The 27561-nt window shown below is 41.5% G+C and overlaps 1 protein-coding gene across 10 annotated transcripts in view; it reads right to left on the reverse strand.

The window, feature by feature from the left end:
* Positions 1–27561, reverse strand: part of LOC309348353 (uncharacterized protein) — a 336443-nt gene that overhangs the window by 250018 nt on the left and 58864 nt on the right. For 9 of the 10 annotated variants that reach the window (XR_014159340.1, XR_014159341.1, XR_014159342.1 and 6 more), the window contains one exon: positions 22404–22467. The exons of the other annotated variant lie outside the window; for it this stretch is intronic. The gene's annotated coding sequence lies outside the window, so the exon portion shown is untranslated. The remainder of the gene's footprint in view (positions 1–22403; positions 22468–27561) is intronic. 10 annotated transcript variants of the gene reach the window in all.

Consider the following 27561-nt stretch of genomic DNA (forward strand, 5'->3'; position numbering starts at 1 on the left):
GATCTGCATTTTACCATTTATAATGATCGAAGATCACTCTTATAAATATTTGCTCTGTATAGCCTACAGCTGAAATGCTTTAGTTTTTTAATATTTAATGTATTAATATGAATGTGTACAACAAGCAAACATTGTCTCACAAGTACACCATCTTGATACAATGCAAAACATTCTTCACATCAAAATGTACTTTTTTAAATAAAAAAACACCACATCTGAATTAACATTTCATATTCTAAAGTGCATTCCATAAATCATCCAGCAACAGTAATTCACACTCCAGAAACATACTGTTTAGACTACCCTGTACATGGAGCTACCCTTGATGACTCTTTGGAAGCTTCATTTAGGCAGAGAGATAATTTTCCATCTCCTTTTCAGGAGGTGAGATAGCTCTTGTACTATCAGCTTCTCCACAGTGGGAGAATTTGCTAAGCTGCCTAGTTCATAGAATCATAGAGTTGGAAGAGACCACAAGGGCCATCGAGTCCAACCCCCTGCCAAGCAGGAAACACCATCAGAGCACTCCTGACATATGGTTGTCAAGCCTCTGCTTAAAGACCTCCAAAGAAGGAGACTCCACCACACTCCTTGGCAGCAAATTCCACTGTCGAACAGCTCTTACTGTCAGGAAGTTCTTCCTAATGTTTAGGTGGAATCTTTTTTCTTGTAGTTTGGAACCATTGCTCCGTGTCCGCTTCTCTGGAGCAGCAGAAAACAACCTTTCTCCCTCCTCTATGTGACATCCTTTTCTATATTTGAACATGGCTATCATATCACCCCTTAACCTCATCTTCTCCAGGCTAAACATGCTCAGCTCCCTTAGCCGTTCCTCATAAGGCATTGTTTCCAGGCCTTTGACCATTTTGGTTGCCCTCCTCTGCACACGTTCCAGTTTGTCAGTGTCCTTCTTGAACTGTGGTGCCCAGAACTGGACACAGTACTCCAGGTGAGGTCTGACCAGAGCAGAATACAGTGGCACTATTACTTCCCTTGATCTCGATGCTATACTCCTATTGATGCAGCCCAGAATTGCATTGGCTTTTTTAGCTGCCGCGTGACACCGTTGGCTCATGTCAAGTTTGTGGTCAACCAAGACTCCTAGATCCTTTTCACATGTACTGCTCTCAAGCCAGGTGTCACCCATCTTGTATTTGTGCCTCTCATTTTTTTTGCCCAAGTGCAATACTTTACATTTCTCCCTGTTAAAATTCATCTTGTTTGTTTTGGCCCAGTTCTCTAATCTGTCAAGGTCGTTTTGAAGTGTGATCCTGTCCTCTGGGGTGTTAGCCACCCCTCCCAGTTTGGTGTCATCTGCAAATTTGATCAGGATGCCCTTGAGTCCATCATCCAAGTCGTTGATAAAGATGTTGAATAAGACCGGGCCCAAGACAGAACCCTGTGGCACCCCACTAGTCACTCTTCTCCAGGATGAAGAGGAACCATTGATGAGCACCCTTTGGGTTCGGTCAGTCAGCCAGTTACAAATCCACTGAGTGGTAGCATAGTCAAGACCACATTTTACCAGCTTCTTTACAAGAATATCATGGGGCACCTTGTCGAATGCCTTGCTGAAATCAAGGTAGGCTACATCCACTGCGTTCCCTTCATCTACCAGGCTTGTAATTCTGCCAAAAAACAAGATCAGGTTAGTCTGACATGACTTATTTTTCAGAAATCCATGCTGACTATTGGTGATCACAGCATTCCTTTCTAGGTGCTCACAGACTGTTTGCTTAATGATCTGCTCCAGAATCTTCCCTGGTATTGATGTCAGACTGACTGGGCGGTAATTATTTGGGTCCTCTCTTTTCTCCTTTTTGAAAATAGGGACAACATTTGCCCTCCTCCAGTCTGCCGGGACTTCGCCTGTTCTCCAGGAATTCTCAAAGATGACTGCCAGTGGTTCTGAGATCACATCTGCCAGTTCTTTTAATACTGCAGTTCATCTGGCCCTGCAGACTTCAATACATCTAAACTAGCCAAGTATTCTTGTACGATCTCCTTAGTTATTCTGGGCTGTGTTTCCTCTGCTGAATCATTTGCTCCAAATTCTTCAGGTCAGGCATTGTTTTCTTTATCGGAGAAGACTGAGGCAAAGAAGGCATTGAGGAGTTCAGCCCTTTCTGTGTCCCCTGTTTGTATTTCACCATCTTCTCCTCTGAGTGACCCCACTTTTCTTTGTTCTTCCTTTTGCTATGAACATACCCATAAAAGCCTTTTTTGTTGCTTTTAACCTCTCTAGCAAGCCTGAGTTCATTCTGTGCTTTAGCTTTTCTGACTTTGTGTCTACACGTGCTGGCTATTTGTTTGAATTCCTCTTTGGTGGTTTCCCCCCTTTTCCATTTTTTGTACACATCCTTTTTTAATCTTAACTCAGTTAAAAGTTCTTTAGATAGCCACCCTGGCTTCTTTAGGCACCTTCCATGTTTCCGTCTCATTGGTATTGCCTGAAGTTGTGCTTTTACTATCTCCCTCTTAACAAACTCCCAGCCATCATGAACTCCCTTTCCTTTTAGTATTACTGTCCATGGGATCTCACCCAGCACTTCCCTAAGTTTTATGAAGTCAGCTTTCTTAAAGTCAAGAAATTGAGTCCTAGTATGCTTGGCTGCTCCTTTCCGCTGTATAGTAAACTTCAGAAGAGCATGATCACTCACGCCTAATGATCCTTCCACTTCTACCCCTACTCTGCTCCAAAGGGCTGTGATTATTTCTATGACTCCATGCAGGCAGTGGCCAAGTAACTATGTCTCAAAGCTGCATCATCCTTTACATATTTGCCATGCAAATTATACACATTCTCCTCCTCCCCTCCTAGATGACTATCTGCATCTATCACTAAAACAGACACTCTTGCAATCTTATGTTTAAAAAATTTCAGTTCTGGATTGCTGTGGAACTAACTAACTTACTGGCAATACCCAGACAGTCTTCGTAGGGCTTTTACTCGCATACCCAATGGCTGCATAACTGTTGCAAGCTACTTTAAGCACCTTTGGGCAAAAAAGCAGACTATAAATATGAAATATATAATAATGATAATAATAATGCATACTTCCCTGGGACTGAGAAACAGTGGGAAGCATCTAACAGTTCTGTGAAGCAGGCATGTCTAGGCAACTACTGGCTCTGCTTACCAGCATGGAGCACAACACACTTCAAAACGGACCCCCATTCCAATTTGCAACTCAGCTTGTCTTTCATATATAGCGATTCCTGGCTGCTGAGAATTTGGCCCTCAAAAGAGCTACAATTTTATGTGGGGAAACCCAGCCTTTCAATTATTTGCTTGTTGTTACCTCTGTCAAAATGCAAGCTGGAAAGCATATTTCTCTTTCCCCTTCCCTTCCCCTGACTAGTGAATTTTAAAGAGAGAAAGTAAATTCACAAAGCTTCGGAACAGATGCTTAAGTACATATCTGATTTCTTTCCAAAGTTACTTTTTGTGCAAATTAAAAGTGTCCAGAAGAAGGAAAATTGATCCAAGTTGCAGGAATGTGCTGTTATGTTGAAAATCCAGATATAGTCAGTCCTTCATGGTCAGATTTTAAATGGCCCCATAGCCCCATGGATGATGATGATGATTTGAATTTATATACCTCCCTATACCAGGAGGTCTCAGGGTGGTTCACAGAACAAAATCAAAATACAAAACCACAAAATACATAATCAAAATAAAAGCAACAACCCAATAACCCGCACCCCAAAAAACACACATTTTAAAAGGGCATAGAATGGCAATCAAATCAACAAAAGGCCTGGTTAAAAAGGAATGTTTTTGCCTGGCTCCTAACAGTATATAATGACAGTGCCAGGCGAACTTCCCTAGGGATGGCATTCCACAGACGTTCTCGTGTTGCCACCCTCTGGACCTCTCGAGGAGGAGGCACACAAAGAAGAGCCTCAGAAGATGATCTCAAGGTCTGGGTAAGTTCATATGGAAAGAGGCAGTCCTTGAGGTATTGCAGTCCTGAGCCATTAAAGGCTTTATCGGTCAAAACCAGCACTTTGAATTGGGCCCGGGATCTAATTGGTAGCCAGTGCAGTTGAACCAGGATCGGTGTGATATGCTCAAACCATCTCGCCGCAGTGAGCAACCTGGCTGCTGAATTCTGCACTAACTGAGGTTTCCGAACCATCTTCAGAGACAGCCCTACATATAACACATTGCAGTGATCTAACCTTGAGGTTACCAGAGCATAGACAACAGTAGTTAGGCTATCCGTGTTCAGATAGGGGCATACCTGGACCACCAGCCAAAGCTGATGGAAGGCACTCCTGAGCCACTGAGGCCACCTGAGCCTCGAGTGACAGCAAAGGATGCTGGAGGACCCCCAAGCTATGAACCTGCTCCTTCAGAAGAAGTGTAGCCCCATTAAGCACAGGTGATCTCCCACCCATCTGGTCCAGGGAACCACCTCAGTGCCTCAGTCTTATCTGGATTGAGTTTTAGTTTGTTAGCTCTCATCCAGTCGATTACCGAGGCAAGACACTGGTCCAGCACTTCCACTGCCTCACCTGCAGATATAAAGGAGAAGTAGAGCTGAGTAGTTCTTTATATGGGATTTACACATACTACTATTGCAGTTACTACTGAAGAAGAGAGACAGAGCTGATAGTTAGGGCCAATTCACATAACAAAAAGTGGTTGTGTTTCATCTGCAACGGAACTTCAAATCTCAAACCATTTTTAGTTTGGCAAGCAAATAAATGCATCAAATAAAGTTTTGGCAAGCAAATAAATGTATCCAATAAAAAATGCAACAAATAAAAACAGGAGAGAAGAGCAAGGTGAGCAAAAGATTCACTTTGTTACATGCATATCTCAACCAAAATTGAATCAGATCCTATACATTTTTATAATAGTAGTAGTAATAATAATAATAATGAAATAATAATAATGATAATAATATCCCACTTGCAAAGTGCAAACTCTACCTAGAAATGCCTGCATGCTAACAGTCACTAATTTGCAGTGTCTGCCAGTTTGACATGGGAGAGGTGTAAATTCTTTGTCACTCCCCAGAATGTAAGTCATTCACATTAATCAGATTTCTCTAATGTAAGCTAGGTTCCAGAAATGCTCCTAAAAGGGAGAGAGTGTCTCTGTGTCCATTCAACTGTCAGCATTACAGTGGTACCTCGGCTTAAGAACTTAATTCATTCTGGAAGTCCGTTCTTAACCTGAAACTGTTCTTAACCTGAGGTACCACTTTAGCTAATGGGGCCTTCCGCTGTCACCGTGCCACCGCCGCTGCATGATTTCTGTTCTCATCCTGAAGCAAAGTTCTTAACCCGAGGTACTATTTCTGGGTTAGCGGAGTCTGTAACCTGAAGCATATGTAACCCGAAGTACCACTGTACTTGCATAAAGTACCGTATATACTCGAGTATAAGCCGAACTGAATATAAGCTGAGGCACCTAATTTCAGCACAAAAAACTGGGAAAACTTATTGACTTGAGTATAAGCTGGTTCACCACACCACAAACCTGGTGGTGGCGGCAGCGGTGGAGGAAGAACAAGCAGCCCATAAGGCTGCTCGCCGTCGCTCACAAGAGCAGGCATAGGAGCCACAGTTGAGAGAGGCGCAGTGAAGCCTCTCCCAACCGCAGCTCCTGTGCCTGTCCTTGCAAGAGGCAGGCGGTGGTGGAGGGACCAGCGGCGAGAAAGGGCTCCTTTCGGGCCGCTCGTCCCACCACCGCCTGCCTCACTCAAGTATAAGCCGAGGGGGGCTTTTTCAGCATTAAAAATGTGCTGAAAAAGTCGGCTTATACTCGAGTATATACAGTAACTACTGGGCTGTATATGCCTTTCTGCTTCAGATTGCCTTCAACTATTAGTCTACATTCTGGCATAGTATCGTGCAAGGATGCTACTTTTAAAAAGCATGAATTTCTTAACACTATTTGCATCAGCCTAATAGTTTGTAGTGCATTGCTTTGGCTTCAATATTATGTTAAAAATCAAAAAGTCATTCCGGATCCAAGTATGAAATGCCAAGTTTTGGGTTGTAGCAAAATTCTAATGGCAGGAATCACAAACTCTTGGGAGGAGGGTTTGCAGTGGAAATGCTGATACATAATTGTTAACTACAGCTACAAATGTCTCTGTGCAGATATATTTCCCTTCTCCTATACAACCGTTCCTACTAGCTAGGCATTGAGAAGCAGCTCCATACGCTATAGAAAAAGATACTGCAGGAATTGGAGCTGAGAAAAGTATTTCAGTACAGAAGACTTTCCTTCCCTGAGGAGGTAGTTGCAGTTCTAAGGCTTTCTAAATCTAATTTTGGAAAAGGAACAAAGGACAGAAAGGGGACCGGGGGGGGGCAGTGGGGAGGGGACAAAGGGAATAAAAAGAGAACAGAGAGAACTGCAACATGAACAGGAATTTAAATATGTATTTTTAAAAGTTAATTTAATGCAAGAATAAAGCAGGTAGTTGTGTTATGCTTGCAGTGTGTCTCCTTCCTTCCTGCACCACTCAGAGAAGGTGGACACCCTGGGCCACATTTTCAAAAGAAAAAAAGAACTGCTATGGAACTTATCTCAGAATTGCAGTTTTCACTTCCTCCCTGGAATTAAGGAGAATGGTGCATCTGAAAGCGCTTGGGTCAAATTACAGCTCTCTATTAGACAGGTCTCCAGGTTAATGGGGCAGGTATTTTGAAAGATAGCATTTTACAGTGGCAGGTAGTATTTTCCCTAGCATTTTCACCCCTGCTGTTTTGAACAGCACCACCAAGTGTGACCGTTTAAAAGACACCGAGTATTTTCAAAGCAAGACTCCACTCTAAATAGAAAAAACAGTAATCAAAACATCCCTGTGTGCTACACTTCCTCAACTCCACTTCTCACAAAACCACATCATGTATCCAGCCTTTCAACTGTGGGCATCAACCAGCAAAAACACAAGCCTTTTTAAACCCTCACATTTATAGTAGGAAAAAAATCTCTCTTGCAAACACGTTGCATATGTATAAGGAGACAGCCTCCTGCTGAGTTAGAATAAAGTCAAAACAAAACAAAACTTCCACTGCAGTTCAAAGCCAACCAATATCAGAATGGAAAACGAATTAAAACCAAAGGGGGATCTTAAGGTAAACCCACTACAAGTTGTGGGTTCATTTCACACCACTCAACTGCAGACTCTAAGCAAGGGATGGCTAACCTGTGAGCTTTCCAATGTTGCTGGATTCACATCATCCCTAACCAATGGCCTTGGAGGCTGGACCAATGGGAGCTGGAGTCCAACAACATCCAAAAAGCCACAGGTTAACCCCTCCTGCTGCAAACTATACGCTGTACTTACTCCAAGTACACATAAGATAACACACATACACATGCACACACCACAAATATGACTTCTGTCACTGTGCTCTGAGGCTGCCTATCAATCTGAGGACGCCTCTTCCCCTGCCTGATGGTGGTTCACCTCAGTATGGAATTCCTCAGCCCGACTTAATATGAAAGGCCTCCTTCTTTCCCTATAGATCCTCCTGGACCATCCACTGAGTGGGTCCTCTTGGTAGCTCCACCACACTAAGAAGCTTTGAAAGGGGTCAGGAGAGTGCAACTTCTTTGGCCATCCCTAAACATATCCCTCAACTGTGCCAATTTGAGTGGGACATCCTGGAATTATAGAAGTCATCACAGCTTCTGGCTGGATCCCAGAACACCCTGTTTTGGGGTCTCACGTAAGTCAGCTATCTCACACCAAAATGCAGGACCAAAAAGACACTCGGTTCTTGGTCTTGCACAAGTCAACTGGCTCTTGCAAGAGCTTGGGACACACACAAAAATGAGCATCCCAATTTTGATCAGCGGGTTGGCGGTGTGAAATTCCCTTCCCTTTATTTACAGTACTTTAGTCATATGGGGAATATGTACCTTTTTACCCAGATCTTTCACACCTAGTAGAAGGATACATTCTAGTCTCGATTGCAATCTGTATTTTGCAATATTGTGTTTTTAAATTGTTGTAACCTGTCCCCAGACCCCAAGCAAATAATACACAAACAAATATGGCATTAATGGGAGGACAATGAAAACTTTTCTCTTCTGGCTTTTAGGTGTAAGAAGTTGGGAGACTTTTTTTAAAGGATGTGTTCTGTGTTTTAAGACTTGGGGGGTGTATAGGAGACAGTTAACAGAATCAAAAACACTACTGCAAATTCTCTTAGTGGTCCTGGCAAAGTTGTCAAGCATGTACCGGTATTTTGCCAAGGAAATGGGTAGATGGCGTTCAGTTGCTGGATCTTCCTCAAGTCTTTTGCATGGCTAGGAGGCATTTGAAAAGAGGGGGGGGGGAGAGAGAGAGAGAGAGAGAGAGAGAGAGAGAGAGAGAGAGTGTAATGAAGCTCTGTGTCTCGGTAAATAAACAGTAGAGTACAGTTTTTTTACCAGGACACCAAGGACAAGATAGGGAAGATTGAGTTTTTGGCCTATGCAAGAAAAGAGAAAATTATGGGGTTCAGTGATGTCTCTCCCTCAAAATCCAATAGGAGACTCAAGCTGTTTATTGGTAAACAAATGGAAACATGATTCCCTTCCATTAACCTCCTTTAAAGGGAAGCCAAACTTGTTCCCATAGAATTTCTCACCACTCAGAGAAGTGAAGTGAGCAGAGCATGATTATTTTGCTTTTTTTTTTTTTAATTAAAAAAGAAGAAGTTTCATATTGTAAATTCTATACCTTATTGTGAGCCGCTTTGGGGGCTTTGGTTGAAAGAGATAAGGGACTGGAAACCCGTAAATAAGTCAACTGCATTAATGAAAGAGCAGGCACATGCTGAGCTGTGGGGGAGAGCCTGGGGCTTGGATCACAACCTTTACACACAGGTGTGCTTCCCAGTGCCACAGTGGGCCCAAACTCTGTAGCCCTTGCAGTTCCTCCAGCCTTGCTCAGGATACAAGGCCTGAAAGATCACCAGTCTCAACATGGTCCTGCCCGGACTTCAAAATCTCCAGGCACCTCCCCGCCCCTGCCCCCCCCCCCCCGCCCCCAACATGTGGCAATACAAAGAAGAGAGATCTTTGGTGTCCTTTTCCAGGAGAGGCTCATCTGAGTCCTCATTTCAGCACCAGTTGAAGGCCTTTTTTATTTTCCAGGGTTTAAAAGCTTGCATTGGTCTGTTCTTTGCGAATACTGCTTCTACAGTGTTGATGTTTTTCAGTTTATGGTAATGTAACTCTTAATTTGTGGTGCTTTCGATATTTTATCATCAGTTGCCCTGATAATGCTTTTGAAGGGATGGGTACAAACCTAAATAATAAATTAATAGCAACAAATAAGGCAAACCAGGGTAGCTGACAGTTGCATTCAGCCTGAAGCTGAGTATATCTCATACCCTTTTTGATGCAGTTCCTAGAACCGAGGAAAGCTTCTGGTTCAGGGACTAAGGTTTCCATAAATTACATTAATGAGGAATTTTCTAAAGGGAGAGAGAACACATTCTTTTTAAAAAAGAACAAGAAGGGGGGGGGAACCTGTGCTATTTAGAGGTTAACAGCTCTGACATGAAGCCAGGTCAAACAGTCACAAGTAGCGATAACTCTGCAATAGTTCTAACATTCACCCCTAAAACATCATAGAGCTCCAAGCATTCCTCCTTCTCTCAAGGCCGCTTCACTCAATATGGAACATGCACACATGTTTTTTAAGATATGTACATGAGCTGGTGGTCCCTGGCCAATTATAGCTTCCCTGGCATTTACACACATCTTTCTGTCAAGTCATGGTACACATATTTAAAAAACTCCCTTGTTTCTCCTCACAGCTTATGTTTTTAGCATGCAGACCCCCCCCCAAAAAAAAGGTATTTGTGCAGCAATCCTTAAAACTAATTTCTAAAACAATATGATGATGATGATGATGATGATGATGATGATGATGATGATGGAGATGGTAAAAATGGTGCACATCTCTTTCTTTCACTTCTTTTAAAAATAAAATACGATGAGGAATTTTGAACCGACTGGGGCATAAATATTAGATGAAGGAAGTCATTCTATTTAATCCCTGGAAGAATAAAAAGCATGCTCATTTCTAAAGTGTTCTGGCATGCTGCTATACCATTTGGCACTGCCTTACTGGAAGGACTGTGTCATGCGAGTGGGTTAATAAGCTTCCAGAAAAGAAGCAAGCAGATGAATGTGTAATAAAGGCAGGATAGCTGAAGTAGCTGCTGCAAGCAAGTGCTGCGTACCTTCCCCAATCATATTCATTGCTGGAGGAATCAAACATATGAGAAATTCCAAATGGGATGAAAGGCAAATATAATTATGAGGTGGAGAGGAAGCACTCATAAAAGCAAACATGTTTTCCAAGTTCAAGCCTGTGCGAATGGAAAGTTAGGCTTAGGAAAGCCAAGGCACACACTCTGCTGTGAAGCAACAAGATAAAACCTATCTAATTAAATCTTACAAAGCACAATAAATTAGATGTGCAGAAAGAGTTCAAAAAGGTCAAGATTTTCTTCTAACCTTGTGGTTTCATAGGGCCCCCAATCAGCTGTGCAATTTTTGAACAAACTATGCAAAGGTTAGGTTGAAATGCAGCTGTATGGAGTGGAGAAGCTCTCGCACTCCCTCTACGTCTGAAACCGGTCAAAGGCAAAAACCACTAAATTTGGGCTATCTATGATCTTGACTTGTGTTGCAAGTATTTAAACCAGTTCAACATTCCCACAGCATTCTCTTTAAAAAAAAAATGTTTATTACCTTTTCCAACAATTTAAACACTACAAAAAATAAAAACAATACAATACAATACAATACAAAGAGAAAACAAGAAGAAAAAGAAAGAAAAAACGGTACATTACACTAATAAAACACTAACATTAAACTAACAAAACAAAACAAACACATTTAAAACACATCAAATAATTTCAATATCTTATCTTTCATTCACTTATTTCCATGACCTCCTCGCACCTCCCTTTTTGTATTCCACTTCTATTAATTTTTCCAGCAATTCCTTTCCATCTTCCTCTATTTTTAATCCTATAATTATCTTAACACATTCTAGCCTTATTTTCCCTTTAATACTCTGTTTATCCTTGATTCCTCATAACATTTCTACTAAAGCCATATAACTTCATTCCAACATTTTCCTAACATTCATTAATTTTACAGTATATCCGTGAATAGTCTTTAAACTTTTTCCAGTCTTCTTCCACCGACTCTTCTCCCTGGTCTCGGATTCTGCCAGTCATTTCCGCCAATTCCATGTAGTCCATCAACTTCATCTGCCATTCTTCCCGGGTGGGTAAATCTTGTGTCTTCCAATATTTTGCGATGAGTATTCTTGCTGCTGTTGTGGCATACATAAAAAATGTTCTATCCTTCTTTGGCACCAATTGGCCGACCATGCCCAGGAGAAAGGCCTCTGGTTTCTTCAGGAAGGTATATTTGAATACCTTTTTCATTTCATTATAAATCATCTCCCAGAATGTCTTAATCCTTGGGCATGTCCACCAAAGGTGAAAGAATGTACCTTCAATCTCATTACATTTCCAACATTTATTATCGGGCAAATGGTAAATTTTTGCAAGCTTGACTGGTGTCATGTACCACCTGTAAATCATTTTCATTAAGTTTTCTCTTAGGGCATTACATGCCGTAAATTTCATACCTGTGGTCCATAACTGTTCCCAGTCAGCCATCATTATGTTATGTCCAACATCTTGTGCCCATTTAATCATAACTGATTTCACCATCTCATCCTGAGTGTTCCATCTCAGCAACAAGTTATACATTCTTGACAAATGCTTAGTTTTTGGATCAAACAATTCTGTTTCCAATTTTGATTTCCTCCCAGACCTTAATGTTTTTTCTGCAGTTTGCTGGTCTGTTTTTTCCTTTCCATTTGCCATAACACTTAAAAATTCAAGGTCAATCCCAGAGTCTCACGGTTTTTTATCTTGCAGCTGGAAATTCCCCTAGCCCAGCTCTTGTAAAACAGCCAATTTCAAAAGCTTCCACTAGGGGAAACAGTTTCTATTTATATTAATCAATAATGTCCTCTTTTAAGCACAGTTCAAAAAGTCCGAAGTTAGTATCAATTTTCAGTTACTTTTACTCCTTTTTAGAAGCAACCGGAGACAGCAGAAACAATGTATTTCTCTTGTAGCTAACTGTCAATAAACGTTCTAAGCACTGTCAGTGTATATTCCAAAAGACGTCAGTCCTGCTAGCAGCCCGTTTCCAGGGTCCGAGCGGCGGTATTTTAACACTCTTCACTCTCTCCTGCAGGCGTATTTAGTCCACAACTTCCCCCCCTCTTCTCCTGCCTCCAAGGGGGGAATTTAATATTCTTTACAGATGGAGATTCAGTCTTTTACAATAGGCTTTCCAAGACTTCAGCTTGCAGCCTCATTGCTTCAGTCTATTTACAAAAGGGGAAGGCGGACTTCCTGTATTAAACCTCCCCGTTACGATACCAAATTAAACTTTTTTTAAAAGTCCAGTTCTCCCGCCTCAGCTCTACTCACGGGTAGTTACTTTAAAGCCGAATTGTCCACAGGAAAAAGTCAGCGCTCTCCGGCAACAGCTATGTGGCTTTGCTCCGTGGAAGAAGCAGTTGATTCGAAGCACCGCACCGCTCACCTCACGTCGCTCCGGACCCCAGAAACCGGGTTTCCCCGTGAGTAAGGGAGGTGCAAAAGGTGCCCGCCAAATCCCACGCTCACAGGCTTCTCCCGCCTGTGATTTTTTGCGGGTCTCCGCCTTCGCTGTGGCGGCCAGACCCAATTCCCATGGGGCAAATTCCTCCCAATCAGAGGAATTCCGCCATTACCGGAGGTACCAACCCGGAAACCAACATTCCCACAGCATTCTCAGGAATGACCAGCCTGCTCTCAAGGGAATCTAGTGAAACCAGCCAGCAAGCCCTACAAAAAAAAAGTCTTCTATGTGCTCCTCAACAGCCAGAATGCTCTACTGAAAGCAAGTTAAAGATACACTGGTCCCAAGGAAGACAACAATGCTAAAACTCAACCCTAATTTGAGAATACCGCACTGCTGAAAGTTTTGCTTACTGCAGAGTTATCTAGGAACTCCAAGTCTGTGCCTAAAGAGAACAAAGAGGAGTGAACCAAATTCTGACAAAATTAAACTGTTGCCATACCTTGTCATTTCTGTCGTCCTCTCTCCCCAACCCCTGCTGCCATCTAACCTCTTCTCAAAATTCTTGCTTGGCCCTATAATTTTCAACAAATGTTCCACTGATGAGTTCAGGCTGTGAGTGCAGCTGTCATGGTTTTTACTGCCACACATACAAAGTACTCAGACAATTCTATGTGCTTACGTATCACAGAGCCCATATTCTATTAGATGCCACCTAATTGCCCTGAACTGCTATACAAGTGCAATATGGCAAGTGCATCCATGCAGAGAAGCTTATGCATAATCCTGTCCTGCTATCAAAAATGGGCAGCAAAGATCAACTCGAAGGATGGGCAGCATGGGCAGCAAGGGCAAGCAGAAAACAAGGCAGGAAGGAGTCAGAACCAAGGAGCAAGATGGAAAATGAGACATGCTAGAGCAGGGGTAGGCAACCTAAGGCCTGTGGGCCAGATCCGGCCCAATCGCCTTCTCAATCCGGCCCATGGACGGTCCAGGAATCAGCGTGTTTTTAAATGAGTGGAATGTGTCCTTTTATTTAAAATGCATCTCTGGGTTATTTGTGGGGCATAAGAATTCATTATTTCCCCCCAAAAAAATATAATCTGACAAACCACATGGTCTGAGGGACGGTGGACCGGCCCATGGCTGAAAAAGGTTGCTGACCCCTGTGCTGGTAGACTTTTGTTGTTTGAGAAAGTTTATTCAGCTGGAAAATGGAGTGCTTTATACTCATTCCTGCCCAGGAGGACATAATGGTAAACCTAGGAAGATAGACCTCGGTTCAGATCTGACAGGTTCTTCTCTGAGAGGTTGCAGTTACACGGCTCACCACATGAGACGGTAATGAGCAGTTCCTGACACTTATGGACTAGTTTCTCAACAGCGTGTATGATGACACTCTTAAATTCAGGAAAAAAGGTATCTTGTTTCATATACTACTTTTTGTTTCAGTCCAAAAATCACTGACCTTCATTCCAATATATATATATACACACTATATTTACATGCAATATGCTTAGTTAAAAGCTACAACCCTTCAGTGAAAAAGGACTGTGAAATTATAAGTCAATTATAAGTTTCCCCCTCCCACACACAAAATATCAAGTATTCAAGTCCCTTGAAATTAATCCTATGACAGGTTTCAACTGAAATGGTCCAGATTTATGAGACTTGGAGCACATGCAAACGTCGGTGGTTCAGGAGGATGGGATCGTATAGATTTATCCCATCGGCAGAGAACAGCACCACTTGGGACAGAGGAAGTCCACCGTGGTAGATGTCTCAGGTGATGCCCAGATGGGTGGTAAGCTGCCAGCAGCAGGTCCCCCCACCAGCATTACTGCATGAAATGGAGCATACGGAGATCAGAGATGGGACACCACTGGATCTAAAGCCCCATGAATCCCAAAGGGCCCAATCCCTCAGCTACAGCACACTAAGGTTGGTGAGCTAGTAGGGACCACATTGCTGGCAACAGGGTTTCAAATGCAGGAGTGGATCCGCCACTCCACACCCCCTTAGCCCCACATTAAGACTAGAAATTGCATTTTACATCCAAGACTATTTTCCAAAGTTCAATTATTTAAGCACCTTAAATACCAACGGATGCACTTCATTATCATGTGATCTTACAGCAGTCTTTATATAGTGTTTTGTTTTTTACTTGTAGTTTTCTTTGGGTTAGAAGGTTTTGATTAGTTTCTTTCTCCACAAAATATGCATTCCAATAATGATTACAAGTTATTATAATCAAGCCCACAGGCACATAAAATCAATTGACCATAACGCTATGAATTGCCTCAAAATTGCAGACTGTCATAGCTCTGTTCTTTAAGGCGCTGGCTGAAAAATGTGTTGATTATGCTTCCCACCCACCCACCCCTTTTTAAAGTATCAATCAAGTTTGGAAGACAATTTTTCCAAGTGCCTGCTTAACTTTCCGTCCCCTTCTAAAATTAAATACATACGTTTTAGGGAAAGAGTATAATATGCTTTGATGTGGCTTGTACTTTACTGTATTGAACTCCCAAGTGGTCCTCTGGGCCAGCAGGAAGCAGGGTATTTATGGAGCGAGGTTTCAGATAATTAGATATCTCCTTTAGGAGTCATGTGAGAATGCAAGAAAATCAATTTGCCAGTCTGATCCATTTTCCAGTTCAGCTGGAGTTCTCAGATCTGAGACAACCTGCAGGCACAGAGAAGTCAATAAGACAAAATCTCCTTAAATCCAAAGTTCTTTGCTTAACCAAGTTTGGGGTTTAATTTCCTACTCGGCTCCACATTCAGAGAAACCGAATTAATTTTTTGCTCCTGTCTTCACTGCAGAATACGTAGAAGATGCCTGAACTGACATTTCCAAGAAGAGAGTCATAAGATCCGAGACAAGTATGAGGACAAGAGAAAAAGTTCTAGTCCTTATCGACAAGCTGGAAATTAAGTTTCACTTGGTCCAGGTTGTATTCACCGCCCAAAAGTTCTTAAAAGAATCAAATGTGAAATATCCCTAAGGTCAGCCTCCATACTTACGACTGGAAAGTGGCAAACATAACACCAGTTTTTTAAATAAGAATCCAAGTTGGATTCAGGAAATTACAAGGTATTGTAATGGCCACAAACATAAAGAATTTAAAGTGGGGGGGATTAGGCAGATTCACAGACAATAAGGCTATCAGTGGCTACTAGCCATGATGATTGCATACTACCTCTGGAATCAGAGGTAGCCTGCCTTTGAAAATCATCTGCTGTGAAATAGCAGCAAGATAATGCCACTGTGCTCATGCCCTGCTTATGGACTCCCCATAGGCATCAGTCTGGTGACTGTGAAACACAGGATGTTAAACTAGATGAACCTTTGGTCTGATCCAGCAAAGCTCTGCTGAGGTTCACATAATAAATTTCATCTGTGCCTAGCTTAGGATGTTTAAATTTGGTGCCACAAAGTATGCTGCCCAGCCATTTTTATAATTTGGAGGACACCCTAACCCCTTCCCAATAAATATTTAATTCATTTTTAAGTGGAAGCATTTTGAGGACTTTTTTTTTTGCCTTTCCTTTAAGAAAGAAACAGCCAAGTGCTTTTTCTCTTTTGTTCAGACATCATCTTTAAAGGAAAGACATAAACACTTTATGCCTATCCTCCAAAAGTCATTCCAAGATGATGAATGGTTGCATGAAAAGGGGAGGATAAATATTCTCCCCTGCTTCAGTTTATATATGTGAGGCACAAATACCCACTTAAAGATGTGAATGTGCACAGTGTACCCATTACCTTACAAGCTACATGTGCTCTGCAAAATGTTTTATATTTTGAGACAGCCTGGATAGCTCTGTTGGTTAGCGCATGGTGCTGATAACGCCACGGTTGCAAGTTCAATCCCCGCATGAGACAGCTACATGTTCCTGCATTGCAGAGTGTTGGACTAGATGATCCTTAGGGTCCCTTCCAACTCTAAACTTCGATGATTCTGTGATTCTTATTTAGGTGTATTACCACTATATCCACTATTGTAACCATAGCCTTTGAGATTCCTTAGCCCAGACAGTGCTTCTTTTTCTTGCTGCAAACGTGACTGGTATTCTGGAATGTGCCATCATTCATTTTCCTTTTGCCAACTTACTAGCACATTCCTTTGACCAGAAGTACACAAAGAAGTGTGTCAATTAAAATAAGCCAAGTGTAACAAGTATACTACTGAAACCGGTATTTGAGATGGAAATACTATTCAAGCATTCTGGAATCTAAAGGATAAGCTGGTTGCTTGATTTGCGGGGTGGGGCAAACTGGAGGAAAGGTGTAGTGACAGCAAATACTAATATTTCAAGAAGAAACCTAAGCTCTTAATGATCAGGATCAGAAGAAGGAGCACAACCGTGAAAACAAGGCAGCTTGAAACAGGCCTAATCTCATGGCTGTCTGAACCGAGAAACAGAGCAGAGATTCAGCCACACCACCAACATCGTTTCAATTGAATACAATCTTGCCTATCCAAGGGTGGTCTAGTTCCAGAGATAGAATTCCATATCCTACGAACAGATGAAATTCCTCACTTGTTGATAGCTCTCTTGTGAGGAGTTATCACTTCCATTTACTTAACACTCTTTGCAGTGGATACAGTGGAGCGACAGCTAGTGATGGAATGTCAGCAAACACGGTGTGAGGGTCCCTTACATGATAAAACGGCAGTGGACACTAGTCAAGACAATGGAGGCAAACAGCTCCCCTTTTCTGTTTTAATCAGGGTTCGTTTAATGTTTGCTTCCGTTCAAACTATCCATTTCCCTCATTCTGCCTTGATGTCCAATTATCTTTGCACTTCAGTCCCATCAGATTATGAAATCAAAACAATGTTCACATACAGACACACACACACACACACACACACACACCATTTTTAAGCAACTGGAAAGCTAAATATATATTAGTTTTTCATGCTGAGCCTAGCTATCTTGCAGCTCAAGTCAGTCCCCATATCAGGCAAGCACATTACTTATCAGCATTGGTGCACACAGTGTGGTCTCAGCTGTTCATATCAGTCTTTCCAAGACACTGATATATAATAGCACATCTTCCATTTTTCCTCCATCTTGCCATAATGCTGCACAAATCTTCTCAAAACTAATTATCTTGCGCCACACACACACACACACACACAGAGAGAGAGGGGGGGGGAGGGAGAGAGATTCTTGCAGCATTCATTGCAGATGGCTCATTTGTACATTCCTCCATTAATGCTAAAGAGATCAAATTCAGAACTCTCTCGTTTCCTTTAATTTTGAATTGTTAGAAGAAGCCATAAGAAAAACAAAGATCTGTCAACACCTGCACATGAGGTCTAAGAGAACTGCATTAATGTTCGCTAGCTAAAGCATGGTGACCCTGCAGTTATTCCAGCCATAAAGGAATGGAGTGTATTTATACCAATAACAAATATGATACATGACAGTAACTCGGGTGTTGTAGCCTATATATTTTACCTGACACAATAATGTTCCATTTTATGGGTCACCATTTATCTTCTTAAAAAACAAAAAAACACCCCACCATATTTGGTATATAACATTCAGGGCATTAAAAGCTGATTGTGGAAGAGAGAAATGAGAATAAGAATATAACTGGATAGCAAGATAACACGTAGTTGCTTAAATATAGATGAAGCATGTAGTTAGTCATACAGTGTCCCAGGGGTTCAAATACATTTCAATCCCTAACACATGCTATCTGCAATCCCCTTTTTATCTTTTAAAAATGCATTCAACATTTTTTCAAACACAATGTATTTTCTGTATCCTTAAAAATATAAACCAATATATTTTTAGACAACGTTGTTTATATGCATGAGTGGGTGATCTATGACATCAGACCATAGCAAGGATTGGGCAGCAGTGCCACAAGTGGTGACTGGTACCACACTCCTACTTATGCGAAGTTGGGAAATGACAGCTGCAAAAATTAAACCCATTTGTCTTCCTTTATTATCTAGCCATATGTTTGCACCGGTTTCCATGGCTCCTTTGAACAAAAAGCATCATATTGTAAGTGCACAAAATTCAAGGTAGAGGTTATCCTGCATAATTATGAAGCTTTGTCCCCCACTTAGACCCAGCTATGGACACCCATGTGTTTAAGTGATTAAGTGTCCTTAGGAATTGTGCTGCCTGCTGAGTACCAAAGCATGAGAGCTACCTTCATGTTTTGTGCCCTAACTTTCTTCAGAGATGTCCAATGTACTCACTTTTAAAAAATAAAGGTAAGAGTCTGCTGGCCTTGCCCCCTTCCCCACGTAAATCTGACTCCTCCTACCCATCTGTTGGTGGCCCTGGAAATATGGTTATGGGTTATGCCATTATGCTCACCTATACCTCCAAATTTACCACTACACTATTTATCATGGCAGAATATTTGCATATAAAAGTACAAACGATTTCGGTTCTTTCCACTTTTTGTTTCACCTGTGCGTATTAAGCCCAAAATAAGTGGATACTTTTCAGTTGAAAGGGAAAGTGCAAAAGTATAAGCAGCTGAATATAGTTAATTAATAAACCCCGTAAGATTTAGTAATCTCAATTGCTATTCCATTTTCCCCCTTTATGAATAATTCAGATTGCATATCTATCCCCGTTGCTCTTAAATGAAAAGTTCCTTTGTTGATATCGTCATTGCTCATAACACCATATGTTTTTTCCACTACTGAGGATGACAAACTCTCTCAATGTTTTCAGAGTGGGAAGCAACAAGTGGGCTGGCTCTGGGAAAGGGAATAGCAATTGGCATGATCTGGCCCAGCTGTCTTCATTTTGAGACCTACATGAGCCTGTTAGCTGACTATGAGGTCTACAGAAGACTCTGGCAGCAGTGTGAACAGGCATATTTAGAAAGCAGGAAAAAGATGAAGGGAAAATGCTGTCTTTTTGCCAACCTACAGCTATCAACTATCACATAATGCCAACTCTCCCACATCTGAGGTGTAGGAAGTACTCTACAATATTGTATTTATGAATGAATGTGAAAAAGAAATGAACAAACTTCCATTTGCCTGGGAAAGGACCATGATAAATCTGTACAAATTATTAAAAGCTTTCAAGATTACAGCATTAAAAATCTTTATTAAGACTAGGACAGGGACACAACATGGCGCAATGGGAAACATTTTTGTTTCTTCTACATTAAAAAAAAGCTGTTATCCAAAGAGTGCCTATGTGAAAATAGCTTCCGAAGGCGCATTGGGAGTCCTGATCTCCTTTTCAGGTGCATCACATGCTATTCTAGAAGACTGTCCAGTCTTCAATAGTGGTTTTGGAGTATGCGCTTTGAGAAGCTAGAGCAGTGTTCCCCAACCTTGGGCCTCCAGCTGTTTTTGGACTACAATTCCCATCATCCTTGACCACTGGTCTTGCTAGCGAGGGATGATGGGAGTTGTAGTCCAAAAACAGCTGGAGGCCCAAGGTTGGGGAACACTGAGCTAGAGGATTCTGCCCTTTGGACACCAGTCACAGAAGAGCAGCATTACAATTCTATGATTCTATACACATGATTTAGTTGAGATTCCTGCATTGCAGGGGGAAAGACTAGATGGCTCTCAAGAGTCCCTACCAACTCTACAATTCTATGCAAACAATTTTTTGTGAGGTGTGCAATAATCAGGATTCTACATTGCTTGGAAGATATATCCTCAAACACAAAAATAGACCACACTGTAATTTCTCACGGAAGTTCCTAATTTACACATTGATTTAGATAGCTTGCAAAATTATGGATTTGTGCCCCTTTTGTGCATATGCACATGTAAGTATCTTGCTACTGATCATTCTGTGTAAAAGAGTGAGGGGGGAAAGCCCTGTTGCTCTAGCAGGAGCTCTTGTGCTGGCTCCCACTAATGGAACAATTTCACTAAATTTGGCCCAGAGTCTCCTTCCCTCCCTCTCTCTCTCTCTCTCTCTCTCTCTCTCTCTCTCTGATTACATTCATTCATGATGTCTATTTCTGGGACACTTCCCAATTCTGGTGTCCACAGGATGTTTGGGACTCTAACTCCCATCTGTTCCATTCCAAAACATCTGGAAGGCACCAGATTGGGCTGATCTCATCTGTCCATTAGAATGGTGTTTCCCAATCTTCTGTAGCCAGAAGGCTACCACTCCTCCATATAATATGGCTATGGGACCAAGGCAACACTTAACAGCAGCAGCAGTTGAAGATACATTGAGATGAGCATGCAAAAGCATACAGCAAAAGTGGTATGAGTAGAACAAGACACAGGCTCAGTCTAAAGAGAGACACCTGGCCTGACACTGCTCTATGTTCATATTTCAATTTGGGTGGTCTGGCTTTTGGACCAGGTATACAAGGTATAAATACATTTATTTGTAAATATATGGAGAAATAAAACAAAGAGCCACTGGAAGATTACGGCTTGCTCTCCAAATCGTTCTTCCAGAAGGAAGTGTGTCTACAAAATTCCACATTCGGATCAATTGTTATGTACAATAATGCAGGGTGTTCATTACATCATCTGCTTTATATATCTTGTTTATCTGAAGCACCAAGTTGTCTCGGCATTCTCTGTTTCAACGAGGAGGCAGAGATGAGGAGAAACGAGGACAGATACAGACAGAATGGAAATACTGTTGCACAGCACCATCTTGGCCTCGTGTTCAGGTCAGATTATATGCCCAACACCTCCATTTCAGTCCAAGTGGAAAAAAGAAACTACAGGGTGCAACATTTATCCAGCTGTGTGAACTTTGCTGCCCAGATGTTGTCTGCCAACAAAGCAGGATCAACATAACACTGAATTTACTGTCCTCTGCCACCAGCTGGCTCTGCTTTTTTGCAAGTCAACTCCTGGAATGTTTTATGTCTTTGTAATATGCACCATCTCTTTCAACCCCTGCTTTTCTCAGTAACAGATCTTGCAGTATGAAAGAGGTTCGGCAAGGATTGATGATAGCCCTCGTCAAGAGAACATCCCTGCAACAAGCGTTAGCTGTTGGAACATCATGAATGTGTTTTTCTTAGCTAAAATTACAATCCAATCTGAGAATGAGTCATCCACTTGATCTTTCCTGCTACCGCATTTAGAAGTTGTGGAAGTATTATGCTAGAATCTGTTACACACACACACACACACACACACACACACACACACACACACACACAATGTCTGAGTTTTTCACACAAAAGGGTTTTAAGGACAGAAATGTGGACAACCACATAGAGTTCTCACAGGGTGGGTGGGTGGGTGGGTGGGTGAGAGAGAGAGACATGCATGGGGTGAACAACTGTTCATAAAGGGCCTTTGATGTGTTCCTCAGAGAACGGGTGAATTGCTCAAAAGAACCCTAGGACAGCATTGCAGGTCTTATTAGGCTGTATTTTTAATATTTAACAAACACCCTTTATAACTCAGGGAGGAAAGGAGAAGGAATTCATGAAGATCCTGTAGAAGATCCTGTATTAAAACTGTTTTCTGGATGATTTTTCCATATTGTTCCATATTTCCAAAGCATCTTTAAGAAGTTTTCTGACCTAAATTTATGAAAATGAGCACCCCATGTTACAAAACTCCTACACAGTAGTTAATAGTTAACAACTTGCATGTGGGTAGACAATCAAAGTGTAATTATTGCTTATGTGGATTTTTCAACTCTCTGTATACATGCTTTGAGTATGCCAATGGAAAAAGATTCGTACAAAATGTGAAGCAGCTCTAGCTAAAACGCTGGGGGAATCCCAGAAGTGAACATCCTAGAAGGTTCATAGACGATTTCCTACCTGCAAGATGTTTACCAGCAACCACGCCTCTCCTGTGATAATGGAATGGTATCTGGGACAAACCCTGTTTAAAAGAAAAGAACAGAGCCACATCACACCAACGCAGAAGGGGGGAATTATAACATGAGGGCTGTCATATATTACATCCTAAAGCAATGCAGTAAACACCAGCCAAATTGATAGTGTTACTAAACTATTTCCTTAAGTATGCTTCTCAGTTTCAACCGTGACTTTTAAGCTCCTTTTCTTTCACATTTAGTCATCAGCAATATTAGGTCGATGTCATCAGAAAATATTGCTCGTCATGGAGATTGTAACCACAAATTTTGTTCAAGTGTACCTGTTGACAGGGTACAACTGCATTCTGATAATGGTGGAACAATACAGCCTTCTACAGGAACACCCCAAACGCACTTGCTCTTAACTTTTACCAGGTCACAAGAGACACAATCCCATGTCACAGGACAGCTGGAATATTGGACCCAATGTGCTACTTTACCTAGAAGGAATTGTTATCTGGCTTGGGCGAGTAGCTTGCAACAAGACTGATGTCCAACATTCCATTTTACACTCTACAAACTTATTTGCAGCCCTCAGATACTTAGACTAAGCCATAAAAGAAATTAAAAGAATAATTAACAAGCAGAATGGAGCCTTCCCACCTGTTCTGGGGGGGGAATGAAAAATATATATACTTATATTGAAATGTATGCCGGGGGAGGGATGAAGACCGACAGATTAAAAGGCTTGCTCCTACAACCTAAGCAAAGCAAAATGATTCTCATCATTTACACTGAAGACAGGAAAAGGGAAGCGACATCAATTCTCCTGGGAAGGGTTCCAAATTATGGTTACATTTTACAGTGGAGATGACTTATTCATGTTAAAATGTGAACATATGGTTTTCCTCAAGGCTTTTCTCTCCTATCATTTCCATTGGAAATTCACATTGTTGTATCAGAAGTTTTCTGACACAGTGGTGTCTTGGGCTTAAATTTTGTCTGAAGTAGTGTAATACAGCCATCAAGTTAGTTCTACAAAACAATGACAAAATAAAAGATAACCGAGATTCCTCTTTCTTAGAGCAATAAACTGACGTGGGATCCAGTTTCTTCAGGATGCTGTTATTCTCCTTGATTATTGAAGAGTTAGCATATTTTCTTTAAATAATATTTTTTATTCAAATTTCAAATTTTACATTTCAAATTAAACATCTTTTATTATACCATGTGTTCATTGACTTCTCTCCCTCCCTCCCCTTCCAAGGTTCATTTAACTTATCCACCATTCCTGCATATTTTAATATATCCATCCAATTAGATTTTCCCATCTTACATCAGTTCAAAATATGTTATACTGTTGAATTACTTTAATACTGCCAGAGTTTTTAACTGTGCACAATTATTTTCAATATACTCAACAAAAAATTCCGCTCCAATATACCCAATATACTTTAACTTTTTTCAATGTCCACCACATATGAAGAAAGGTGCCTTCTACTTCTTTAAATTTCCAACATGCTCGCATCAGCAGCACATATACTAAAATTGGGACGATACAGAGAAGATTAGCATGTTGGAAATGAAGAGTTAGCATCTAGTATACCTGCAAGGTATCCATGTTGGAAATTAAGCTTTGCACTCCAGTTCCTCACATACTGGTTATCTTTCTACAACAAATTCAACCAAAGCATAGTTCCAAGTACGCACTGAAGGTTCCATCTACTACTGGCCTGCTCCAAAATCTGCCTTCATAAAATTGAAAATATTGTGGTAGAAATAAAAACAGGCCTTTGGGCATCTGATTCCTTTGCCACCCCAGCTTGAACTTTCAATGTGATGTCATATGATACCATGTGTTTGACTGGTGACAAGCAGGTAGCCCAGCTGCATTTCAAAGTGGCCACAGAGGGTTGGATAGCTCCTTGCTTCAGTTGCAAATCAATTCCTCTCTGCACAAACACCAGCCATTGGAGAATGATTCGATAGTTTCTCGTTTGATCTGTTTGCCAAAGTGGACCAAGGAAGTAGCTAGGAGATCAAGGAGGGCCTTCCTGTTAAGAAGCCCAGTTAAATGCTCTCTAAAATAACTTGTCCTCCTTAGGCACACATATACTTGTGTTATGCATGCCACAGATTATCTTGGACTGCAGTGCAAAATCATTTTTCCAGTGGTCTTATCCAAGTTCTAAGCAATCTGTAACACATGTAGGAATGTTTTTTTCATTCTGTCACTGTGATAGAGTTAGTTCTTATGGATACCTGCAGCTGTCTCTTTCATTCTAAACAGAGAGCAACACAGCCCTACTTAGAAAAACTTCCACCCTAAAAAGCATTTAACTGTACACACACAAACCACACATGTTAATGTTTCAGAAGAATTTGTGCAAAGCACGTCAATTCCCCAAATCCCTCTTAAGGGTATTTGATTTACTGTTTTCCAACAGAAAGAAGTGTCCTCCCTTTCTTGAACCAAAGTGGGGAAGGGAACTGTTAGTTTCATGCTTTTAACCATTGTTTGTTTTTTAAAACCCACTGCACTGTCCTCTAATACCATCAGATTGCCTTAAAGATCACTTTCCACTACTACAAGGAATATTTATGCTACAGCGATATAATACAAAACAGCCATTCCAATGTAAATTCTTTATTGTATGCTGCTATGTAATCAGCTCTTAGGGAGATCAGGGAGAGAACCCCAAAAGAGAGGTACAGCTTCCTGTTCATTTGAGCTGCTTATAAACCATTGGGGGGTGTAGGTTAAATGGAAGTAATACATTTCCCTGAAAACAATTCCCTGAACATCAAAAGCTGATTTATACTAGATCAGACTACTTGTTCATCTAACGCAGTATCATCTACTCTGACTTGCCGCCCGCAGCTCTTCAAGGTCGCAAGGTGCAGTATCTGTACAGTACTGTTGTTATCTGACCCTTTTAGCTGACGTTCGCAAGGATTGAATATGAGCAGTCCACATGTGAACCACGTGTTTCCCTCCCTTATGCCATGAACCCCCTAATGATGTAACTATTTTGTTTTGTTTGTATTTTAACACATCAGTGGGTGGCTGTCAGGGAACTGCCATCAGAGCCAAGAGTGGAGGTAAGGCTCCGCAATGACGCAGGAGAGGGAACCAGCAGGGGGAGAGAGAGCACTTCCTCTGGGGAAGGAAATCAGCGTGACGCCAGGAAGAAAGGGGAGTCTGAGAGGGCTTCGGAGGGAGGGCTCCGAGACTCTTCCACCGAGACCAGTGGGGAGAGGACCGGACCTCCGCTAGGGACGCCCACTCTGCGCAGAAAGCTTCCGCGCAGGGAGGCTAGGCGGAGACTTGGTGTCAAAGAACTTTTATGTTGGAAGAAGTTCAGGAAACGCCCACTGACGGATTCTGCCAGTGACTAGGACAGCCACGGAGTAAGGGCTGTCCAGCCAGGGAAAGGCTGACCCGGACAACGCAGTCTGGAGCAGTTGCGGCTTACGCACAAGCAACCCCAATTCCCATTACAGTGGCCCTGCAGAGCAAAGAACTCTCTCAAGGTTTCCATCAACGTAATTGCACACTAACTGAATTCCCAGCATCCCAGACCATTGGCCATGCTGGCTGAGGCTGATTGGAATTGGAGTCAATCGCCACCTGAAAGACCACAAGTTCACAATTCCCGAGTTAAGCCTTAAATGCTGTGCTAACAAGTACTTCATAAGAGGTACGTGGAGATCAAATCTTCTTAAGACCACAAGAAAAGTAAGTGATTTCAAAGTCAGTAGGGTGTTATGCAACAACAGCAGCAAGAATCCTTTTGGCGAAGTATTGGAAGACTAAAGAATTACCTACTCTGGAAGAATGGCAGACCAAGGTGACTGAATTTATGGGACTGGCAGAGATGACCGGCAGAATTCGTGACCAGAGGAAAGAGACAGTGGAGGAGGACTGGAAAAAATTTAAAATCTATCTTAAAAATTGTTGTAAAATTTCGGAATGTTAAGATGTCAAGGGATTGGATACAAAGAATTACAGCTATAAATTGAAATTTATAAAATAGAATTTTTTTAAAGAGAATTAAATATAAAAATGGGATGAAGAATTGCTAAAAATTTTTAAAATATGGATGCAGGGAAGGGGAGGTTTGGGGAAGTCGTGTTATGTTTATTTGTTTTTTGTTTATGTTGTAAAATCAATAAAAATTATTTAAAAAAAAAAAAAACAAAGTCAGTAGGGTGGGGTTCTACAAAAAAAAGCAAAGCAATGCTATACCATGTGTATATGTTTTTCAATGTCCCCTAGAGCCAAAGGGCTTTGGTGAAATCTCTTCATTATGAAGGCTTCCATATTATTAATAACCTAGAATAGAACACAAAACAGAATGAGAGGAAACAGCACATTCATCCATATGTCTCGTTTCCAGGAGCGAAGAGCCCACATAACAGCACACTCATCCTACCAGTTTACTGACACCCTGTTGATGGCAATATGCTGGTAGGCGGTTGGTGTCTCCATAAAAGCAAAAAAGACTAGTAGACCAAACCAGCCCTCATGTCTGCTACATGTAAGCAAATCTTCAGATCAGTACTGGAGAACTACTTGTTGGAAATGTCCATTTTTTTGTTCCTACAAGAACTGCATTTCCTTTTTGTCTTTTCTGTAAAAGGAGCAATTATAAAACCCACCCTTGAAATATCACAGAAACAAGTAAAATAATATAAGGCAAAATAGCTGCTTTTTCTTTACATGGCCTCGGATCTATAGAATTTGTTTCACAGAAGGCCAGCAATTCCTACACAGGCCATGGGGCACCTAATAAAAGGACATAATGAAACAAATGTTTTGCAGGTGTGAAACAAATGGTAGGTGTTGCCGATTTCTGAGAAATTTGGTCACTCCAGCATACCGATCACAGCAGGATCCTTGAGCTTGATTTTGTGGCTTAACATTTTGTCCACGATAGTCAACAAATGGATGGTGAGAGCTGCAGGCGGGTGAGGAAGAAATGTGCAAAAATTGCATTCTCCCCAGTTCAACCAGTGGGATTTTTCACTGCACCAAAAGCCTTCCGTGGACAGGAGGAGCCACTCTGTTCTCAAAAGGCTAGGAGAAGAAGAAGAGAGAAGAGTTTGGATTTGATATCCCGCTTTATCACTACCCGAAGGAGTCTCAAAGCGGCTAA

This window comes from Podarcis erhardii (assembly GCF_964252035.2).
Source record: "Podarcis erhardii genome assembly, chromosome: 8".
Lineage (NCBI taxonomy): Eukaryota > Metazoa > Chordata > Lepidosauria > Squamata > Lacertidae > Podarcis > Podarcis erhardii.